The following is a 22,650-nucleotide window of genomic DNA, read 5'->3' as shown; positions in this document are numbered from 1 at the left end:
TCACGTTATTGCGTCTGAGTTGTTATCTTAACACTTAATTAAGCTTAGACTTATTTAGTTTCTGCTTGGACGACCCTTTTTCCCACGAGGTCTGAGTTTGTGAGATCTTTGTCTCCTGTGGAGTTATTGAACGCCTTGTGTAGTTTGACCTGGTTTCGATGTACCCATTTAACAATTGGCTCTTTTTGGCCTTTGCTGATTTTGATCTGGTAGACAACTGGAGACAGTTTGTCTGTTATCAGGTCGGGTCCAGTCACCTGGGCATCAGTTTGCGGGCGAGAGTTCCGGTCCCGGACTCTCCTTTCCCGGTTGTGGGGGCAAACGTGTAGTATCAGACCCTGTCTCCCACTTGGAGTTCCTCGTGAGAGGCCTTTCGGTCATAGTACGCCTTTCGTCCTTCAGTGGATTTTTCCAGGTTTCTCTGGGCAAAAGCAAAGGTGTTTTTAAGGTGTTTTTCCAAGTCATTCATGTATTGTTGTGTGGTGTAGGCTGTTGCCATGGTGGCATCGCCTGGTTGGTACAACAGGTGTAGAAGGAGAGTCATTTGTCGACCCGTCATCATCTCGAAGGAAGAGATGCCAGTCGATGTGTGTGGAGTGGCCCTTATGGCCATGAGGACCAGAGGGAGTTTCACGTCCAGGTCCTCGTGGTTTGCGGCTACACATTTCTTCAAAATACTTACCACAGTTCTGTTTGCTCTCTCTACGTGGCCTGAGGCCTGTGGGTGGTAGCCAACATGGAAGTTGACTTTGATGCCTAGCATCTTCCACAGTTCTTTCATCACTTCAGTTGTGAAGTGTGTACCTTGGTCTGAGTTCACCCTGAGGGGAAGTCCAAACCTTTAAAATACATGATTCATTAATAACATAGCAGTTGTTTGTGCTGTGTCGTTAGGAGCTGGTAGGCATTCTACCCATTTGGTAAATGCGCAAGTTACCGTGAGAAAATATTTATTTCCTCTAGTGCTCTTAGTAAGTGGTCCAACCCAGTCGATCTGGAGGTCAGACCATGGGAATGCAATGCCTCTACTTTGCAGTGGTGCTCTGTGGAGTGGTCTGGATGGCTGAAACTGGCCACAGACCAGGCACCCTTTTACATAGTCCTTGACATCCTTTTTCATTCCAGGCCAATAAGCAACTTGTTTTAATGCTTTCAGCGTGGCATTATCTCCCTTGTGTCCTGCGGACGGGAGGTCATGGGCCTGAACTAACATCACCCCCCTGTGGTCATGGGGGACCAGGAACACGGATGAGGACGTCGGTCCATGAGCAAAAGTTAGGATGCCCTTGATTAGTTTTAGCTGTTTGCGCAACTGAAAGAGGACTTTAAGGTCTGGATTGGAATCCAGGTCGACTTCGGACGGAGTGTTTTTCTTTGGGTCAGTCAAGTACAGTATCATTGAGTTTATTGCAGGATCCAACGTCTGAAGTTCGATGATATCTGGGTCAGTCAGCACGGGTTGTACAGAGACTGTGTTGTCAGCAGGTTTGGCTGCAGCCTGAGCACGTGTGACTGCCATTACCTCGGCTGTAGGTTGTACTGACAGATTTGCGAGCAGCCAGGAGGAGTCAAAGGACCTCGGAGGGCCGTTCACGGCTCCGTCCTTGGCTAGGAAGTCTGCAAGGTCATTATACCGCTTGTCATCGCCTAGGACTCGTGAATGTCCTGGAACCTTCTTCCAGTAAACTTGTAGGTCATGTGATGTCACCAAGTGATCACATGCCATGAAAAGCTCTTCGAGTTTGACCACTTTCTTGTTGCTTGTGAGAAAGCCGTTCTTTTTCCACCGAGCGAGATGACACAAGAAACTAAGTCGAGCGTAATTAGAGTCCGTGCAGATGACTAGCGTTTGGATGGAGCGTTCTACTGCCATCTGGAGAGCTATTAGGATTCCTGCTATCTCAGCGTACTGAGAAGACTGAGAGCCTAATTTATAGCTAAAAGTGACCTCTTCTTGGTCCTGGAGGAGGATCCCTCCAACACCTGATTTGCAGGTTTTTTCATGGTGGAATGAGCAGCCATCCACGTAAAGTGTTGTCATATCTTTGCAGATATTGCTATCAAAGTAGTGGTGATTCGGGTCCTCACTTACTGAGGGATTTTCCGCAGCTGACGGTTGGGTGGCTGGTACATCTTGTGTACATTCCTGGCAGACCTCTAGAATGGTCTGTCCAGCCAAAAGTTTTGCTGTGTCTAGCACAGGAGGATCCTTTGTGGCTGGTTTTAGTGACCATGTACATTGTGGCTGGTGTCCACTCGGACACCTATTCTTACCAAGATGTCAGAGCCTATGTAGGTTGAATGTGGTAAGTCTGGGACCACGAGGAATGGGTGGACCAGTTCCCGTTGGTTCCAGATCAGTTTCAGGTTAATGACTCCTTTCGCAGTCATCACTCGTGAACTGTTGGGATACAATGGAAAGCGGAAAGCTTTCTCGATCAGAACTGGACCCAAATGTTTTTAACCAATGTTTCGTAGAAAGCTTGGTTAATAGCTGATTTATCTGTCCACAGCGACAGTACAGCATCTTCGGTGTGGGATCCTTGGATCTCTACACCTTTAGCTGCCAATGGTAGGTAGTATCTGGTGGGCTCTGACTGTCTCAGCTCGCAGAGGAGGCTTTCTTGTTCAGTCAGAGTTGGGTCCACCGGTTGGGTCTCTTCGGTTTCACATGCTTTTAAAGGATTACTTACCGGGACTGTGTTCTCTGCTGAGAAGTCCTCAGTGCCTTCTGCGGTGCCTGCTGTTGGGCAGTCTGTGACCATCTCAGGAGGCATAAGTATTGGCAGGGGTTTGCTCACTCTGGCCCACATTGTCTGTTCACCATAATCTATAACCTCAGCAGAAGTAAGGAGTACCTTCAGGAGGATTAATCCGCACAAGGCAACTGGCCCAGACAACATCCCCGGAAAAGTGTTGAAGGAATGTGCTGATCAGCTCTGTGAGGTGCTGGCAGACATCTTTAACACCTCACTTACCCTGGAGACAGTTCCCACCTGCCTGAAGACTGCCACCATCATCCCAGTCCCAAAAAGCTCTACAGTGACTGGTCTGAATGACTATCGGTCAGTGGCCCTCACCCCGATAGTCGCTAAATGCTTTGAAAAACTGGTCATGACTCACATCAAAACAACCATCAACATCAACGAGGAACCTCATCAGTATGCATACCGTGAGAACCGATCAACAGAGGACGCCATCTCCTCTGTGGTCCACACTGCGCTCAACCACCTGGAGCAGAAAAACTCTTACGTCCGTATGCTCTTTGTGGACTTCACATCTGCCTTCAACACCATGATCACCCAAACCCTGATGGACAAACTATCCACACTAGGACTAAGCCCCTCCATTTGCAACTGGGTACTAGACTTTTTAACAAACAGACCACAGTTAGTGAGGATCCACAACTTCTCCTCCTCCACCATAACCCTCAGCACTGGCTCTCCTCAGGGATGTGTGTTGAGCCCCCTCCTGTTTACTCTGCTCACATATGATTGTGCAGCTACCCATCCAGGCTGTCACATTGTAAAGTTTACAGATGATACAGCGGTGGTGGGATGCATCACAAACAATGATGAGTCCAGCTACAAGCAAGAGGTGGAACACCTGGAGAGCTGGTGCAAAGAGAATAACCTTCACATCAATGTGAAGAAGACAAAGGAGATGATTGTGGACTTCAGAAGGAACAAAAACATCTACACCCCCCTGAACATAAGAGGATCTGCGGTGGAAGTGGTCTCCAGCTACAAGTACTTGGATGTACACATGAATGACAACCTCAGCTGGAGCAACAACACCACCAGCCTGATCAAGAAAGCTCATCAGAGACTCTACTTCCTCAGACGGCTGAGGTGAGCTGGTCTGGGAAGCTCAGTCCTCACCTCCTTCTACAGGTGTGCAGTGGAGAGCATCCTGTGCTCCAGCATCAACGTGTGGCATGGAGGCTGCACAACTGCAGAAAGAAAAGCTTTGCAGAGAGTGGTGAAGGCTGCACAGAAATCTGTCGTAATCAGCCTCCCCGCCATCACAGACATCTACACCTCGAGATGCAGGAAGAGGGCCACCTGTATCATGAAGGACCCCACTCACCCAGCAAACACACTTTTTGCCCCACTCCCCTCAGGAAGGAGGTTGAGGAGCATTAAGTGTAGAACCAATAGACTGAGTAACAGCTTCTACCCTGAGGCTGTTAGACTCATGAATCTCTAACTAGAATAATCACTGTGAAAAACCACATCATGTTGCTGCTGATCTGTTTCAATGTTGATGTGTTCATGCGTGCACATCTGCTCACAGACTCATGTTCATGTTTGTGCTGATGTTCAATGTTTTATGTTATGAGTGCTTAGTGTATATTTAGTTGATGTTTTTCTTAGTTCATATCTTAGATGTTATTACTGTTTTTCTTATACATTTTATTGTTAGATGTAACTGGGGCCTTGTGTACATAATTTCGCTCCACCACATGTACCGCATGAGGTGCGAATGACAATAAAGAAACTCTGACTCTGATAATCACGTCAAAGAGATTTATAAAATCCTGGCCAATCAAAAATGGGAATGAGTCACTCGTAGACACATGTACCAGGTGGTATAGAGTCATCTCGCCAACCTGCATGTGAACCATAGCTATAGCTATTAGGGTTGTCCTCATCTCTGCGAGGCCCTGCAATTCTATAGCACGTTCTATGAGAGGTATATCCCTGTGAACACCGTTAGCGGCGGTCCTGAGCCCCTCGAACAGTTTGGCTGACATAATAGTTATGTCGGCCCCACCGTCCAGTAGGGCTTCATGTGTGAGGACCCCTTCAAGTGTGATTGACAGGTAAGCTTTTTTAGCGACCCCCTTTCTGATAAGGTTACACAGGAACCTTGTAGGTTTTGGCCAATGTTTCTTCTTACGTTTACCTTTGTCTGTGTAATCCCGGTTTATCCGAACCGTTGGTGCAGTCGCTGCTGCTCCTGGCAGTTCGGTTTTTGACGGGCCTCCGTCACTTGTCCTAAATGCCGACAAAACCAAAGGGATGCTTTTTTCAAATAGGAAGTTGGTCCCAGCAGTTCTTCCTCCGATTTCATCCTCAAATGATGTCCCCATTGAGTTTGTTGATTCCTATAAATATTTGGGTATCTTGGTCGACCCACATCTCTCTTTTAAGCTCCATGTGGAAAACTTGATAAAGAAACTGAAAGTTAAACTGGGTTTCTTTTTCAGAAACAAATCCTGTCTAACCCTGAATGCTAGAAAACACCTTGTATCTGTGACTTTCCTTCCCTCAATTGATTATGGTGATATTATTTACATGAACGCTCCTATAAGAACCCTGCAGATGTTGGATGCTGTCTATCATGGTGCACTAAGATTCATAACTGGCTGTGATTATCGTACCCACCACTGCACCCTGTATTCACTGGTTAACTGGACATCAACTTCACGCAGACTCTCTCACTGGTATATTTTCATCTTTAAATCACTTCTTGGTCTGTTGCCTTCATACATCTCCTCCTACTTGTCTTTGCGTGAGTGCAGTTATGGAGTGCGCTCTCAGGACATTATTACCTGCAGTGTTCCCTCAATGAGGACTGAACTAGGCAAAAGGGCCTTCTCCTATTCCGCTCCTGTTTCCTGGAATATCTTACAAAAAGATTTGAAGCTCTCGACCTTAACTTCTCTAAGTGTCTTTAAGAATCTGTTGGACATCTGGCAGGGACCAATGCTGACATGTTCCTGTTTTTAGTTTTCTACATTTGTCTTGGAATCTAGCTTTTTTTAAATTTTTTATTATTTTTTTGTTACCTTTTCCTTTTAGCCATCCTATTTGTTAAAAAAAATAATAAATAAATAAAACTGTAGTATGCTTTTTTATAACTGTTTATTGTTGTTGCTGTTGTCCATTGTTGTCATCTTTCTTTGTTGAAATCAGGTCTCTCTTGTAAATGAGTCCTCGAGGCTCAATGGGATTTCCATCCATCCATCCATTTTCTTCCGCTTATCCGGGGTCGGGTCGCGAGGGTAGCAGCCTAAGTAGGGAGGCCCAGACTTCCCTCTCCCCAGCCACTTGGGCCAGCTCTTCCGGGGGAATCCCGAGGCATTCCCAGGCCAGCCGAGAAACGTAGTCCCTCCAGCGTGTCCTGGGTCTTCCTCTGGGCCTCCTTCCGGTGGGACGTGTCCGGAACACCTCACCAGGGAGGCGTCCAGAAGGCATCCTAAACAGATGCCCAAGCCACCTCAACTGGCTCCTCTCGACGTGGAGAAGCAGCGGCTCTACTCCGAGTCCCTCCCGGATGATCGAGCTTCTCACCCTGTCTCTAAGGGAGAGCCCAGACACCCTGCGAAGAAAACTCATTTCGGCCGCTTGTATCCGAGATCTCATTCTTTCTGTCACAACCCAAAGCTCGTGACCATAGATGAGGGTGGGAACGTAGATCGATCGGTAAATTGAGAGCTTCGCCTTTTGACTCAGCTCTCTCTTCACCACGACAGACCTGTATAGTGCCCGCTTCACAGCAGACGCTGCACCTATCTGCCTATCGATCTCACGCTCCATTTTTCCCTCATTCGTGAACAAGACCCCAAGATACTTGAACTCCTCCACTTGGGGTAGGACCTCCTCCCTGACCCGGAGAGGGCACTCTACCCTTTTCCGGCTCAAGACCATGGCCTCGGATTTGGAGGAACTGATCTTCATCCCAGCCGCATCGCATTCGGCTGCGAACCGCTACAGCGAAAGCTGTAGATCACGATCTGATGAAGCCAATAAGTCAACATCATCTGCAAAAAGCAGAGACGCAATCCTAAGGCCACCAAAACGGATCCCCTCAACACCTTGGCTGCGCCTAGAAATTCTGTCCATAAAAGTTAAGAACAGAATCGGTAACAAAGGGAAACCTTGGCGGAGTCCAACTCTTACCGGGAACAAGCCCGACTTACTGCCGGCGATGTGGACCAGGCTCTGACACCGGTCATACAGGGACCTAACAGCCCGTATCAAAGGGCCTGTTACCCCATACTCCCAGAGTACCCCCCACAGGCCCCCCCGAGGGACGCGGTCGAACGCCTTCTCCAAGTCCACAAAGCACATGTAGACTGGTTGGGCAAACTCCCACGCACCCTCCATGACCCTGCTGAGAGTGTAGAGCTGGTCCAGTGTTTCACGGCCAGGACGAAAACCGCACTGTTCCTCCTGAATCCGAGGTTCGACTATCCGATGGACCCTCCTCTCCAGAACCCCCGAATAGACCTTACCAGGGAGGCTTAAGAGCGTGATTCCCCTGTAGTTGGAACACACTCTACGGTCCCCCTTTTTGAATAGGGGGACCACCACCCCGGTCTGCCAATCCAGGGGAACTTCCCCCGATGTCCACGCAATATTGCAGAGTCGCGTAAGCCAACACAACCCTAAAACATCCAGAGCCTTAAGGAACTCTGGGCGGATCTCATCCACCCCTGGGGCCCTGCCACCGAGGAGCTTTTTAACCACCTCAGTGACCTCAGCACCAGAGATTGGAGGGCCCGACCCAGAGTCCCCAGGCTCCGCTTCCTCAGTGGAAGACATGCCGGTGGGATTGAGGAGGTCTTCAAAGTATTCCGCCCACCGACCCACAACATCCTGAGTTGAGGTCAGCAGCACACCACTCCCACTATAAACAGTGTTGGTGGCATACCGCTTTCCCCACCTGAGACGCCGGTTGGTGGACCAGAATCGTCTCGAAGCCGTGCGGAAGTCGTTCTCCATGGCCTCTCCGAACTCCTCCCATGCCCAAGTTTTTGCCTCAGCAACCACCCGAGCCGCATGTCGCTTGGACTGCCGGTACCCATCAGCTGCTTCCGGGGTCCCACAGGCCAAAAAGGCCCGATAGGACTCCTTCTTCAGCCTGACAGCATCCCTCACCGACGGTGTCCACCATCGGGTTCGAGGGTTGCCGCCGCGACAGGCACGACAACCTTGCGGCCGCAGCTCTGGTAAGCTGCCTCGACAATAGAGGCACGAAACATGGTCCACTCAGACTCAATGTCCCCCACCTCCCTTGGAACATGTTCAAAGTTCTCCCGGAGGTGGGAGTTGAAACTCCGTCTCACAGGAGACTCTGCCAGACGTTCCCAGCAAACCCTCACAATACGTTTGGGCCTGCCAGGTCTGACCGGCATCCTCCCCCACCATCGGAGCCAACTCACCACCAGGTAGTGATCAGTTGACAGCTCCGCCCCTCTCTTTACCCGAGTGTCCAAGACATGTGGCCGCAGATCAGATGAGACGATGACAAAGTCGATCATCGAACTGCGGCCTAGGGTGTCCTGGTGCCAAGAGCACATATGGACACCCTTATGCTTGAACAAGGTGTTCGTTATTGACAATCCATGACGAGCACAGAAGTCCAACAACAGAACACCACTCTGGTTCAGATCAGGGGGGCCTCCCAACCACACCCCTCCAGGTCTCACTGTCATTGCCCACATGAGCAATGAAGTCCCCCAGCAGAACAAGGGAGTCCCCAGAAGGTGCACTTTCCAGTACCACCTCTAAGGACTCCAGAAAGGGTGGATAATCTGGACTGCCGTTTGGTGCATAAGCACAAACGACAGTCAGAACCCGTCCCCCCACATGTAGGCGGAGGGAGGCCACCCTCTCATTCACTGGGGTGAACCCCAATACACAGGCACCAAGTTGGGGGGCAATAAGTACGCCCACGCCTGCTCGGCGCCTCTCACCAGGGGCAACTCCAGAGTGGAAGAGTGTCCAGCCCCTCTCAAGGAAACTGGTTCCAGAGCCCGAGCCATGCGTAGAGGTGAGTCCGACTATTTCTAGCCGGAACCTCTCAGCCTCACACACTAGCTCAGGCTCCTTCCCCACCAATGAGGTGACATTCCACGTCCCAATAGCCAGCTTCTGTAGCCGAGGATCAGACCGCCAGGGTCCCCGCCCTCGGCCACCACCCATCCCACATTGCACCCGACTCCTTTGGCCCCTCCCACAGGTGGTGAGCCCATGGGAAGGGGACCCACGTCTCCTCATCGGGCTGTGCCCGGCCGAGCTCCATGGGTAAAAGCCCGGCCACCAGGCACTCGCCCACGTGCCCCACCTCCAGGCCTGGCTCCAGAGTGGGGCCCCGGTGACCCACGTCCGGGCAAGGGAACACTAGGTCCATTTGTGTTTCTCATCATAGGGGTGTTTGGGCTGCACTTTGTCTGGTCCCTCACCTAGGACCTGTCTGCCATGGGTGACCCTACTAGGGGCATAAAGCCCCTGACAGCATAGCTCCTAGGATCATTGGGACACTCAAACCCCTCCACCACGGTAAGGTGGCAGCCCAGGGAGGGGTCAATGGGATTTACCTGTATAAATAAAGGTTGATTGATTGATGTATGAGATCACCCGCTCTCTGTGTGTTGAGGGGCTCTCATTGTTTGTAACAACAAGGTCCTGGTGGCTGTCCGTGACAGTGGCAACGTTGTTGTTTGTGTCACCTTGATTTGTCTGAACCGTCAGCACAGCTGTTGCTGTTTCTGATGTTTCAGTTTGTGACGGGTCACCGTCGGTGACGTGTGAGTCTACCCCCCCTGTTTCTGATGAGAGGCTCTCATTAGCAATGATATTGCCACACAATGCGTCAGGTTGTTTGTCCGTGGCAATACCTGTCAACATTTCCAAGAACCGACGCACACTCTCTGTCTCGTCCGAGCTCAGAGGTTCGGGGCTCTTTTCCTGGACCCGCTGCTGTTTCTTTTTCGTATCCGGCTGTCCAGGCCGACGTGGAGGGGGAGCAGGCCCCCTCCTCTGGGGTTCCTGGTGGGATCCCTGGTTGTATAGGTTACCTTGGGTGCCATACTTTTTATTCTTAGGACGTGCGCCCCCCTTCTGGTACATTCGTTCATCCTCTGGTTTCTTGGGAAACCATTTAGGATCTCGTCTGAACCAGGGAGCACTCACCTGTTGTGGTTTGGCAGATGGGAAATCTCGTTTCCTCTCGCCTTTCTTGGGAGGGGGAGCTGAAGCTCTTGTCCCTTCCAATTCTAATGACTGGGAAGGAATCCTCTCACCTGGGAACACTTCAATGTGTGTTGTGGCCTGTGAACGGGCCTCAAAGACATTCACAGCACAATTTTTATCTCACTGATGGTTTTCTCTTTGAAATTAGCCGTCATCTGTACTGACATACTTATGTCAGGGTGGAGATTTTTGCTGAAAACGAACTTAAACACCTCCTCCTCCTCCATGCCGGTTTCGTTCCTGTAACCAAAATAAGCCTGCAAAATTCTGGAATAATATGCCCTGGGGTGCTCATTCTTACCTTGCACAACCTTGTCGGCGGCTGGATAACCGCCAGGTCACACGCAAGGGGTATACTCTTTAATTAGAGCAGCACATAACAGGCTGTAATCCTTTCTTGTGGCATCTGGTTGACGCTTGATAAAGGAAAACACCGTCCTGGCTGAAGTGAGCCTGATCAAACCTATTCTATCCTCAACTGTAACGTTCGGATAGCTTCCCAATTGGAAGTTGAGGTCTTGCAGATAGGCCTTAGTGTTGGTCGAACCTAACGGCCCTGGCTCGAAGCGTTGGACATATTTCGCTATTTTTTGTAATACCGCTATTGAGAGCAGACGATGAGGGCTTAGTGGGGGCGGAAAAAAAGAATCACGTGGAGGTGGTTCACCAGAATCACGTGAATATGGCATAAGGAGATTTTGTGTAGGAGGTACAACAAAATCACTCTGAGGTGGTGATGGTTGACCTGGACTCTGACCCAGTTTGTCTTCGAGTTCCAGACATCTTTTCCCCTCGTCAGAGATTTTATTTGTGGCTGCGGCAAGTTTTGCCTCACAGGCTGTTAACCGTTCATGTGATGTATGACACTCACTTTGTAAACGCACGCCTTGTTGGACTAATGCCGCTTTTTCCAATTTGCACTCGTCCAGAGATTTTGATGTTAGCTGCAACTGTTGGTGCAGAACATCATTGTCTGAACACAGTGCTTGGTACTTTAACCCTCCTTCACATAGCTTTTCCTCATATGAGTCTGCTTGCAACAACAGCTGAGCTTGTGAGAACTCTTTCTCACGTTGCAATTTTTTCTCCCAGGTCTCCTTTTCAAATTGAAACTGTGCCATGAGTTGTAGATACTCCTCATGTGTTGGAACACGGTCCTCTGTCTCGCACATCAAATTTTTCTCAAGGGCTTCTCTCCTGCTGGCCTCCAGGTAATATTCAGCTTTCAGCAAGAGTGCTATTTTAGCTAGTTGCTGGTAGCCTGACTTCTTTATGGCAGCAGAAGTGACACTGCCTGCCACTTCCTTAAATTCGTCCAATAAATCTGTTGAGTTCATGCATTCCACCTGGTCACCATATGGAGATAAGGAATCTGTGAGCAGCGTCAAAGCTCTCTCAAGCCAGTCCTTAACACCGCTTGGAGCAGGATTAGCATTATCAGCTTTTGTTGAATCTGCCAAGGCTGTATTTACTGTTCAGCAAAACCTATCAGGTTAAACCATCACAATCTTAAAGATTTTCAAAAGGTAAATGTTTTTATTTAAGTGAGCAGCGAGTTTCACACACTAATCAGCTCTGTGGTTCCATCAACAGTACCGTTATAAGCCAACTTTTCAATAATTGGGCACCTGTTTTAGGTTTAACCCCATACATGAATATCATTAGTAAATGCCTCCTCTGGCAGTGTTACTTAATATGAGCTTGTAAGGATGGTACTTTTCTGTGGCCCGGTTTGTGTCTGTGTTACCTCGTGCTCCCTCATTAGTTCCATTGTTACCACCCGTGTCTCGTCCCAGCTGTCTGTAATCATGTCTCGTCTTGTCTCTGTATATAAACCGTCTGTTCTGTCTTGTTCATCGTCGCGTCGTCCTCGTTGGGTCTCCTGTGTCTTCCCCCGAGTCTTCCTGGTTCCTCGAGTCTCCCGTGTCTCCCGTGTCTCCTGAGTCCCCCTGAGTTTCCCGTGCCTCCTTCCTATGTTCATGTAAGTTTTGCTGCCCCATCAGCTTGTTATTTTGTACTTTCATTTATCATTAAATTCCTATTTTTGTAACTCTGCCGAGTTGAGTCCCTGTTCTGCACTCTGGGTTCGCTCCTGACCACAAATCCTAACAGAGCTTAATTCTAACAGATACAATGAACCAGGCTATTCCAGTGTTTATTTACTCAAATGCACTTAAAATTAATAAACCTGCAATTTTTACTAAAAGTCTGACAGCAACTTTGCAGTTTTTAAACGTTCTTTAAGCAGTTTAATTTACCAGAATTTGCTATTTAAAACATGAACTCATAAACCAAGCGAGAAATAAATGAAAAGTGAGTTTGCAGCTTTCAGTTCTGAAAAACTGTTGTACTCTGTTTTCATAGCAGGTGGTGGTGCAAGCTTATTTTTACCACAGGGTGACTGTAGCTACACGTCTTCGACGGTAGGAGTCACTGACGAGTTCCTGTGAATCGTCCTGTTGACATCCGGTCGTTAGCCATTAGCTTCGATTAGCAACGGATGAACACGGTCCAAATCAGCATTTATAGACGGATTTAAAGCTTGAACGTGGCGTCGCTTCAAAAACACGCTCTTTAGGCATAAACTCATCAGGTTAAGACCGAGTTGAGGGCTGTCATACAGCTTTTTAACCACTAAAGAAGACTCCATTTTAAAAACGAGCTTCATTTCCGGGGTCACGTGACTTTACAGACACGTGGACTTCGGGGTGGGCTTTTCGCACTGACGCCAGCGTGAGTGGATGTACACGGTGGTACGTCACCAGCTTCTCAGCAAATCAGAACGTTTCCCACAGCGGTCCTCGACCAATCACAGCTCGCGTGTACCTGTGTAAGCTAGGTGTTAGCTTCAACAGTCCGGCAATAATTTCACCCATTAACGCTTCGAAAATGCACAAATTAACTGTGGAAAGTAGCGAATCAGCATAGAAGCAGCTTTCTGAGTTGGCGCTCAGTTTCACAGACAGCGTCTCACCATTTAAAACACGACTCGTTCGAGTCCAATTATCAGAACCGGGTCGGAACCGTAGAACCCCCGGTTATGAAAGAGTTTCAAACAGAATGATGCGTCTCTTCTCTCTGCTTACAGCTTAATCACACACACACAGAATGACAATTTCCAGCTTCAAAATGAACATCAACACAATCCTGTATCGTTCTGAACACCACAGCCATGAAATATGTCTTACCAAGGTCAAAACTTTGACTTTTTATGTGCCAACATGAAGCGTTCTCCACATTATCAGGTCACACAATTTATCTCTTCAGAAACCGTACAAGCCACCAATTATGTAGTGAGCTAGCTGTTAGCTTCAACAGTAGGTGGTGGTACAAGCTTATTCCCAGTACGGGCCACCAATTATGTAGTGAGACAAGGACAGCTGTTGCTGCTGCTACACTACTAATTAATAATTCTTAAAGCTAGGTCAAGCACAAAGAATATTAATTGTTTAATTAACAACGGATTCTTTCTTTTTCGAGTTAAATTTCTTCCATGTGACCAAGATAACTTGAGTGGAGTGTAAATTAGTGACATGAGATGACATTTTATCTTTGACCCATCAGAATAAATGCGGTAATTTATTTAACAGAATCAAAATTTAACATCAAACATGTACACATTGATTTGCTGATCTGTTTCTGATTAATAAACTTAGCAAGTTCAAATAACAAGACAACAGAAGATTACTGATGGAGAATAATTCATCTCTGAAGGCACTTAACTTGATTTACTGGCAAATAGAAGTTTAAAGAGAAGGAGTAAAGAAGTTTAAAGATTTAAAGAGGAGAATTTAGATGGATGAAGGAAGATGTGTTGACCAGAAATGGCACCCTTCCTCCGACACCCAGCTCAGCCCTCGGTACACTCAGCGTGTGACGACTTCTTACCTTGGCAGAAGATAAATCAGCTCTGGTACAGAGGTCCATTTCACACTTCTTTCAGCGTCTCCGGTCAGAGTGGCTGGGCATCGTCAGAAGTCGTGACGAAGTACTCCGTTCAACAGAATAAGCTTCCTTAGAAGGAATCTTCATTAGAAGTTGTAGGGCGTTACGCCCAGATGAGTTCACAGCGAGGCAAGCTGAGAATCCGCTGGAATGGACGGACCCTTGGCACATGGTCCAATTCCATACTCCAAAGCTGACTTTCAGTAAGAACTGAAAGTTCCTGTACGACTCGCCATCAGACTGAGTCTTCCAGTAAGACTTGTAAGACTTAAAGTTCCAGGAAGACTCCAGTAAGACTGAGTCTTCCAGTAAGGCTGAAAGTTCTAGGAAGACTGGGAAGACTGAATAGTTCCAAGAAGTGTTGACTTTTAAAGGGTATCCACTTCCTGTTGCGTGGTACTTCCTGTTTGGTTAACACAACCAGCAGGGGCGGTGTTTAGTGATGTCAGAGGGTTATTAGAAGTCAACAGACAGCAGAAATGTTTTTAAGAACGGTTAGTACAGAAAGGAAAATATTTTGAAGAAATGACAGACTTTGCAGGTGCCAGTTTCTTATTTACTGTCTGAGAGTTTTAAAAACGTTGGTTACGTAATGTAACCCCAGATTCTATGAGGATAAGCGTAACCCTTTAAGGCTGTCGCTGATGGGTTATCCCGTTATGCGAAGCATTACACTGAAAAATTTAGTCCACGCCCACCTGCTGTGTGGGCCCCACCCGGTCCGTATAAATTACGTTAAGAGCGGGTAATCGGCTCCCAAATAACTTTTCTTCAGCCATTTAGGAGCCAGTGAGGCCCGACGCTTAAAGGGCTACACTTATACTCATAGAATCTCGGGTTACAGTACGTAACCAACGTTCTATTTCGTATAAGCTTCGCCCTTTAAGGCTGTGGCTCATTGGTTAAGGGCGAAGGAGATGTGGTCCTCGCCTCACTGGGTCCATTCGAACACCGTATGAAGCAGAAGTTGCCCAAAAAACGTCTTGTCACTCAGCTCCCCATGTGCGTAATTACGCATTACGTAATTATGTGTGCCATGCACAGACGCATGTTGTGTAACTATGCGTTCTGAATGCATGAACGCCCCGGAAAAAATTCAACGGGGAGGGAAAATATGCTGAAAAGAGCCATGAACCAACCGGTTACGGCTGAACAGTATGAACAGATTAATAATAACAGGAGAACTGATTATTAATCAAATGAACTGATTGGTAACAATAATCATGAACTGATTAGTGACAATAGAACCATAATAACAATCACAACTTGTGACTGATACCAACATCTCACACTGTAATGCATGCAGACAGATGTGAGTTAAACGGAGTTCCATGAAACAACAATATTCATTCTGTAAAACACGAAGGACAGAATGTGTCATGGAACAGGCCGTCACATCACGTAGATAAAAGTGAATAAATAAGCAGGTTGGTGACCACGCGGCCACAGTGAAAATATCCTGCATTGTCATACCATTATGCAAAGCAGTCGAAGACGCAACACCCCTGATCGAGTGCGCCCTGAGGTTGACAGGAGGCTCTAAATCTGATGCTCTGTAGGCTTCAGAAAGAGGCCTCACACAACCAGTGTGACAGGCGCTGGGTGGATAACGGGCGACCTGCAGATGCATCTCTATAATGCACATACAAATGTTGAGTTTGACGCATTGCAGCTGTGCACGCTATGTAACACGTCAACGCCCGCACCGGACATAGAAGATGGAAAAACGCCTCTTATTCTGATTTGGGGGGGAAGGGAAAACCCCTCCAACGATATCACCCTTGATTTAAAAGAGCTTGTGATGTTTTAGGCATAAAGCTGGATTCGGTCTTATATCAGCTGAAATACCGTCAGCCTGAATTCTGAGACATGACGGAGCAACAGAGAAGGCAGATAATCACTCACCCTCTTAGCGGATGTTAAAGCCAGCAGCAGGGCTGTTTTAAGAGACAAGAATTTAATTGGGACCTGATCCAGAGGCTCAAATGGAGCTTTGATCAGGGCTCGCGGGACCAGCGTTAAAACCCACTGTGGAGCAAGTGGGTGAAACAGGCCTGCGTCTCTGTACACCTTTTAGAAAACGCTTCATCAGCGGATGATTAAAGGCTGTTCTGTCTCCGAGCCCTTCGTGGCAGGAAGAGATGACTGCAGCGTACGTTTTAATCGTGCTGGACGCCAAATTTCTGTCCATCAGCTGTTGTAGAAAGGACAGCATGCCACCTTGTGGACATGAGGTGGCCTCTACACCTTTCTCTGTACACCAGCCCTGAAAAACTGTCCACTTTGATCCAACAAAGTTCAATCTGGTCCTCTGGACATTCAAAAAAAACAAAAAACAAAGAAAAAAAATCTAGAAACGTTTCTTCTCTCATCCAAGAGACTTCTTCAGTCTGAGGTGCTGTTTTCAGCTCAGTCTCTTAAATAGCACCATCTCAGAGTGGATCAACCAGTTTGCTACTGACAACCAAAACCAGCTGATCACATGCTCAAGAAGGACCATCAGCCTAACAATGGGTCATTAGCACACTGATGGCTGTTTACTACTCACAGAGGGCTGAGTGATACTAGCAATCACAGCATTGTAAGAGGGGGACAGTTGAACCTGGAGGCCTCCACCCCTGTTTAATGATGGACGATTTCTTTTCACAAAGATGGCCTCCTTTACTTCTCTCTCAAACCATTGTAGTATAACATATCTTGAGATATATTATACATTAAACGGGTTCATTCATTTTTCTGGACTGAATGATGTCGTGCATTGAATTTAAATAAAATGTGGACGTGAGACGTTAATTATCTTTGACCCATCAAAATGAATGCGGTCATTTATTAACAGAATCAAGTTTAACACATCACACATTTACATTAATTGGCAAGAATTGAGAAATAACGACATAATTAATCAGCTTTACAACCAGGAAAACCATACGGCCATGATTTTCCGTTGCTTCACCACAGACATTTCTGAAAACATCTCGATTAATTTGCTAGCAGATAGGAGAGTTTAAAGATGGAAAGATGAGGTTTATCTACAGAGAGATGTGTGAGGGAATTTGTCTGTCTTAACCAGAACCGACACGCTCCTTCTTTTCCAGCTTGGGCCAACGGTATGCTTGGTTGAGAATAGAACTTTTTACCTTGCAGACGATAGTTCAGCGTTGGTGTAGAGCGCTCCTTTCAACTCTTTCAGCGTCTCCGTGAGAACAGCTCGAACCTCGAGAGTCGTGTGAGGTTATCCAAACAGAAGTTATAATTCCCAAAATCGTCTCTGGATCAGCTTGATTCTAATTCAGCAGCATCCTGAATTCCAGCGTTCTGCATTCTGGAACTCCCAAACTCTCTGCTTGAACTAGGAAGTGCCAACATTTTAATGGGCTCTACTTCTGGTTCATTTGAGAGCTTTTTGATTGGTCGATGGACCAAAGCAGAGGTGTGGTTTGTGATGTAAGGTGTTATGAAAGTCAAGGAAAAGAGTAAGATTGTTTAAGAACAGACAGAAAGATTGTTATGGAGAATTCAGACTTCGTGGAGCCACCTCTCCTAGTATCTCGCTGTAAAAGTTAAACATGACATTTCTTTTCAGTAAACTTTCAGTTGACCGAAACTTGAACTTCGACACACTTACAACTTTGCTCATTGAAGACAGAAAATCAAGAAATGCATCATTCACCTGATTTCTTCTTTGAATGAGGAATAACAATCATTATACTGTTTTAAGTAAATAAAAATGAGTAGTTCACTTCAACATGTAAACATTGTTTGAACTAACACAATTTGATTATCAAAACATTTGTAAAATAGTAATGATCATAGAGAATTGTCCTTTTCCACTTGATTAATTCAAGAAAGAAAGTCTCAGGATGGGTCAACCTGTATTTCGGGATGCAAATCAATGAAATGACAGTTTCTGACCATATGATCCTAAGGTCAAGTTTTGACATCAGGTCAAGTTCACTACAGTCCCCCCTTTGGAAATCATCGCCTGTCCATGGGGATGAATTCCAAACATGAACTTACGCCTTCGAATGTCCTTGAGCTTGATGTAATCCAGCAAGGAAACAAGAGTCAAGAGTAATCCAGCAAGGAAAACAAAAGTCAAAAGTAATCCAGCAAGGAAAACAAAGTCAAAGGTAATCCCACAATGTTCTTGGTAATTCCATTGTGTTGATTATAATTCCATAACGTCTCGGTAATTCCATTGTAGCAATGCTTTAACCCCTTGGAAACAGAGTCTGTTATCCATTGGAAAAAGTCATATAATCCACAACGGTAAATCTACAACGATTGGAAGTGTTGATTGATCAGCATACAGAGGGGTACCCTTGGATTGAACTGAAGATGCGGCCACTGGATGAAGAGTGGAGACCAACGTCAGGATTGCAGGTCTCCTCCAGCGACGGTCGTCTCTGGGCGACGTCCAGCCTGTGCCGTTCTGGTTCAAATGTGTCATGCAATTATGTGGTTTAAGGTGGGCTTATGAAGGGGATTTTACATAAGGCCTTAAACTATATGCACCTGGTGTGTAAGCTATTATGATTGGGAACAGCTACAACTACCAGTTAAGGGGTGGAACATGCTGAAAAGGGTAACTATAGGGGTTTATACCTATAGAAAAGGGTTCCAAACTATTTTTCCATTTCTAACTTGGTTTAAGTTAGCTTTACATGGTAAAATATAGTTTGGTTCAATTGTCTGTTGTCTATTAGACGAACGACTTGAGATTGGGTGTTTGGTTTCCCCATAAATGTTTTTGGAAGTCTATGGCGAGACTCATCAAAAAGAATTAGCTATCCCCCCGAATAGAATTGTTCGAGTAGGTTCGGCTTAAGCGTTGTGAGATCAATGTAGATTATGGTACTTAAGGTAGCATTAATCTACATTGACTCTGCAAAGATTGCAATTTAACGAATGAACCGCATGTTGGCATGGTTAAAGGCCTCTTAGTCTCTAACTTAACTACACACAAAATTCATTCTTTCCTCAGAAACAACCAAAACCAAGTAAACAACGTTTCAACATCGACAAGAGTAGTGACTAAGCAACTAGAAACATAGTTTCACTGCTTCACCCACTCTGAATGTCAGATTTGATCATGTTATCGCGTCTGGTAGCATTATCCTAACTGGCGTCACCCCCCTTCGGTCATGGGAGACCGCGAACACGGGTGAGGACGTCGCTCCATGAGCTAAAGTTAGGTTGTCCTTGAGTAGTTTTAACTGATTGCGCAGCTGAAAGAGGACTTTTAGGTCTGGATCGGAATCCAGTTTACCTTTCGATGGGGTGTATTTGTCTTGGTCAGTCAGATACAGTATCATCAATTTAATTGCAGAATCATCCAACTTTTGAAGTTGGATGATGTCTGGGTCAGTTGACAATGACTTTTCATATTTTAAAAGAACTTGGCGTAGTTTGTCTCTTTCTTCATCAGACGTCAGAGCGTCGGCTTGAGCGACCACCTGTTCAATCTGTGATGAGACTGTTAAGGGTTCTCGCTCCTTGGGGAGCTCCAACGAATCCTTTCCTGAGTCGTCGGACCTGTCTATGGGTAAGACACCATAGGTTTGAGGTCCTTGGTCGACGTCATTGGTTGAGAAAAGAGCTGTGGCCTGTGATGGTTTTGTAAAACATACTGGCCCAGTGTCTTGACTCGGTACCAGGTTATCTGGGAGTCCTCCCAGAACTGGAATGCCTAGTTCAAAATCATGAAAGTCAGGTTCTGAGTGTTCATCTTGCGATGACTCATCATCGTTTGTGTGTGAGTTTATCCCCCCTTCGTCCGATGAGGGGTTGTTAGAGGCAGCGACAGCAATGTCTTGGTGTGTTTCACCAACATCTGTAATGTTGTCATTTGCGCCTTCAGATTTAGTAGCGATCGCAACACTACATAGTGCTCTTGGTTGGATTCCCATTTCAGCGTGTATCAAAGTTTCTAAAAACCTTTGTATTTCCTCTGTCTCTTCCGAGCTCAGAGGTGTAGGGCCTTGTTCCTGGGACCTTTGTGATTTTATCACCTCGGTTCGTTTCGTCCGAGGTGGGGGAGGGTTAGGTACGTCTTTTGGGGGTTCCTCTTCGGATTTTCCCTGATAATATGGGTCCTCTTGGATCCCATATCTTTGCGTCCTACGCATATCCCATTTACGATAATCACGTTCATCCTCTGAAAGAGGAGCCTTTTTGTCCCAGCGTGCACCTTCATTACGTGGTTTGTTAGTTTGAAAATACTGCCTTTTCTCGCCTGTTTTAGGAGGAGGTGGCGACGCGCGCCTTCCTTCCATTTCTAGGGAGTGGGGTTTAACCTTTATACCAGGAAACACCTCTATGGGCGTCTTAGCATGAGAACATGCCTCGAACACATTCACAGCACACTGTTTAATCTCATTTATGGATTTTTCTCTGAAATTTGCCATAATTTGTACTGACATGCGTATGTCAGTGTGGAGATTTTTGCTGAAAACATTTAAAATTTTCTTCTTCCTCCATTCCGGTTTCATTTCTGTAACCAAAATAAGCTTGGAAGATTCTTTTGTAATAGATTTTTGGATGTTCATTCTTTCCCTGCTTGACCTTGTCAGCGGCTGGGAAACCAGCAGGTCCCGTGCAGGGGTCGTACTCTCTGATCAAAGCCTCACACAGAAGGTTGTAATCCTTTCTCGTTGCATCAGGTAGACGCTCGATGAAGGCGAACACCTCTCTGTCTGAAGTGAGCCTTATCATACTGATCTTATCCTCAACCGTAGCATTAGGATAACCTTTCAATCTGAATTTGAGATCTTTCAGGTACGCTTTTGTTCCAGCTGAACCCATCGGTCCAGGTACAAAGCGTTGTACATATTTTGAGAGTTTTAGCAGAACATCCATTGAAAGAGGAAGTTTCCATGCACTCTGTTGCATGTTTGGTGGAGGAGACCTGTCCAGGTCTGTTCCTACCACTTTAGGTGAGGGTGGATTACGAGCAGGAGGTGCAACAACGTCTTTCTGAGGTGTTTGTGGGTGACCTGGACTCTGTCCACGGTCTTCTCTGAGTTCCAGACAAACTCGCCCCACGTCATTACTTTTATTTGTTGCCGCTCTTAGTTGCTGCTCACACGCTTTTAAGCGTTCCTGTGATGTTTGATAATCACTTTGTAAACGCATAAATAGCCCCAGTAATGCTTGTTTATCCACTCTGTGATCTTCCAGATCTTTTTTAAGCACATCTATTTCACCTTTGCAGCGGGAAACTTGTGACACTGTCTCGTCGTGATCCCGTCTTAATGCAAAGTAAGATTCTTTTAGCAACAGCTCTTTATCATCCCTGGCTTCAGATAGTGATACATTAAGTAACTGTATTTTGCTATTCAACGAATCAATTTCTGCACGTGCATCTTGCTGTGATTGAAACATCTGTTCAGAATGTTTTTTTGTGAGGACTTCGTGTTCACTTTTAAATTGAAGGAAGTGTTCTTCAATTTTCTGAACCACCTCTTTTTCACTGTCTAACCTTATTGCAAGGTAATCAGCTTTCTCAACAACTGTATAGAATGATTCTTTCAGCAAAATTGCAATTTTAGCCAGCTTTTCATAGTTTGACCTTTTAATTTCTGTAGAGGTCACACTCTTTGCAACCTCCATCAGATTGTCCACTAACTCTTTTGGGTTCATGCTGTCCGCCTGTTTGCCATATGGATGTAAGGATGCTGTCAGCAGCTTCAACGCATATTCTAAACAGCCCTTCATCCCATAAGGATCAAAATCTTTTTCTAACACACCTGTCATGTTCATTCACTGTGTAGCACTTTTCCTGGAAAAACAATTGCCAGCTTCAGATATTTTACAGGTAAATATTTGTATTCAAGTGTCATTGAGTTTTCACACTATTTTAAGCTTTGGGTTTACACAAAAGTACTGTTATAAGTCAACTTATTCAAATGTGGGCACCTGTCCAGGTTTTACCCCAATTCATGAATATTTAAGTAAATGCTTCTTTGCAGTGTTACTTTTTATGTCCTTATTTCTTAACAGATACTAGATTACCAAGCTCTTTTTTAGTGTATTTTACTCTAAAGCACTGAATTTTTAATAAACCTGCAATTTTCTAAAAAGTCTCACAGCACATCAGTTTAAAGACACTTTTTAAACCGTTCTGTTCCAGAAATTTGCTATTTTACAGTTACTCATCGAGTTCAGAGGTGTACAGAAAAATAAAAATTGATGATGTGTCAGGATTAATCAGTCTTTCTTCAGAAAAACTGTTATTACTCCTGTTCTCCTGCCAATATCTTCTATTTAAAAATAAATAAGAAGATGTAATTGTTTTAGGTGGTAAAATAAGATCAGAAAAGTCTCTTTTTCCTGATATATTTACTCTTATTTAGTGATTTAGCAATTAAACGTGCATTATCTTTTAGCAAATGAGTAAACTTTATCAACTCTGTGAATATCTGTAACTGTATCTTTCCTAAAAAGTTTCTAATTTTTTATTTTGCACCTTTTTCTTAAGGAATTACCAGTGAATAAAAATGTGTTGGTAAATGCCTTTCTGCATAAATACCTCTCACTTTTTAAATGTAAGATAACAGTAAAAATTCAGCTTTGAGGAGGTTTATTAACTCACAATCGTCTTACAGACAAGAAACACGTTTAATTTCACTAAAATAACCTAAAACTGAAGTGAAACTGTGATATAAAGTTTCCACAGGAGGGGGCAGTGTTTAGCTTTCTACCAGCAGGAGTCTATGAC

The 22,650-nt window shown here is 45.7% G+C and overlaps 1 protein-coding gene across 1 annotated transcript in view; it reads right to left on the bottom strand.

Moving 5' to 3' along the window:
* arid3c (AT rich interactive domain 3C (BRIGHT-like)) overlaps positions 1-22,650 on the bottom strand; it is a 184,978-nt gene that overhangs the window by 89,829 nt on the left and 72,499 nt on the right. The gene's annotated exons all lie outside the window — the stretch shown is intronic.

This window comes from Nematolebias whitei, chromosome 8 (genome assembly GCF_014905685.2).
Source record: "Nematolebias whitei isolate Nwh7 chromosome 8, NemWhi1, whole genome shotgun sequence".
NCBI lineage: Eukaryota > Metazoa > Chordata > Actinopteri > Cyprinodontiformes > Rivulidae > Nematolebias > Nematolebias whitei.
This window is presented reverse-complemented; position numbering and strand designations above follow the sequence as displayed.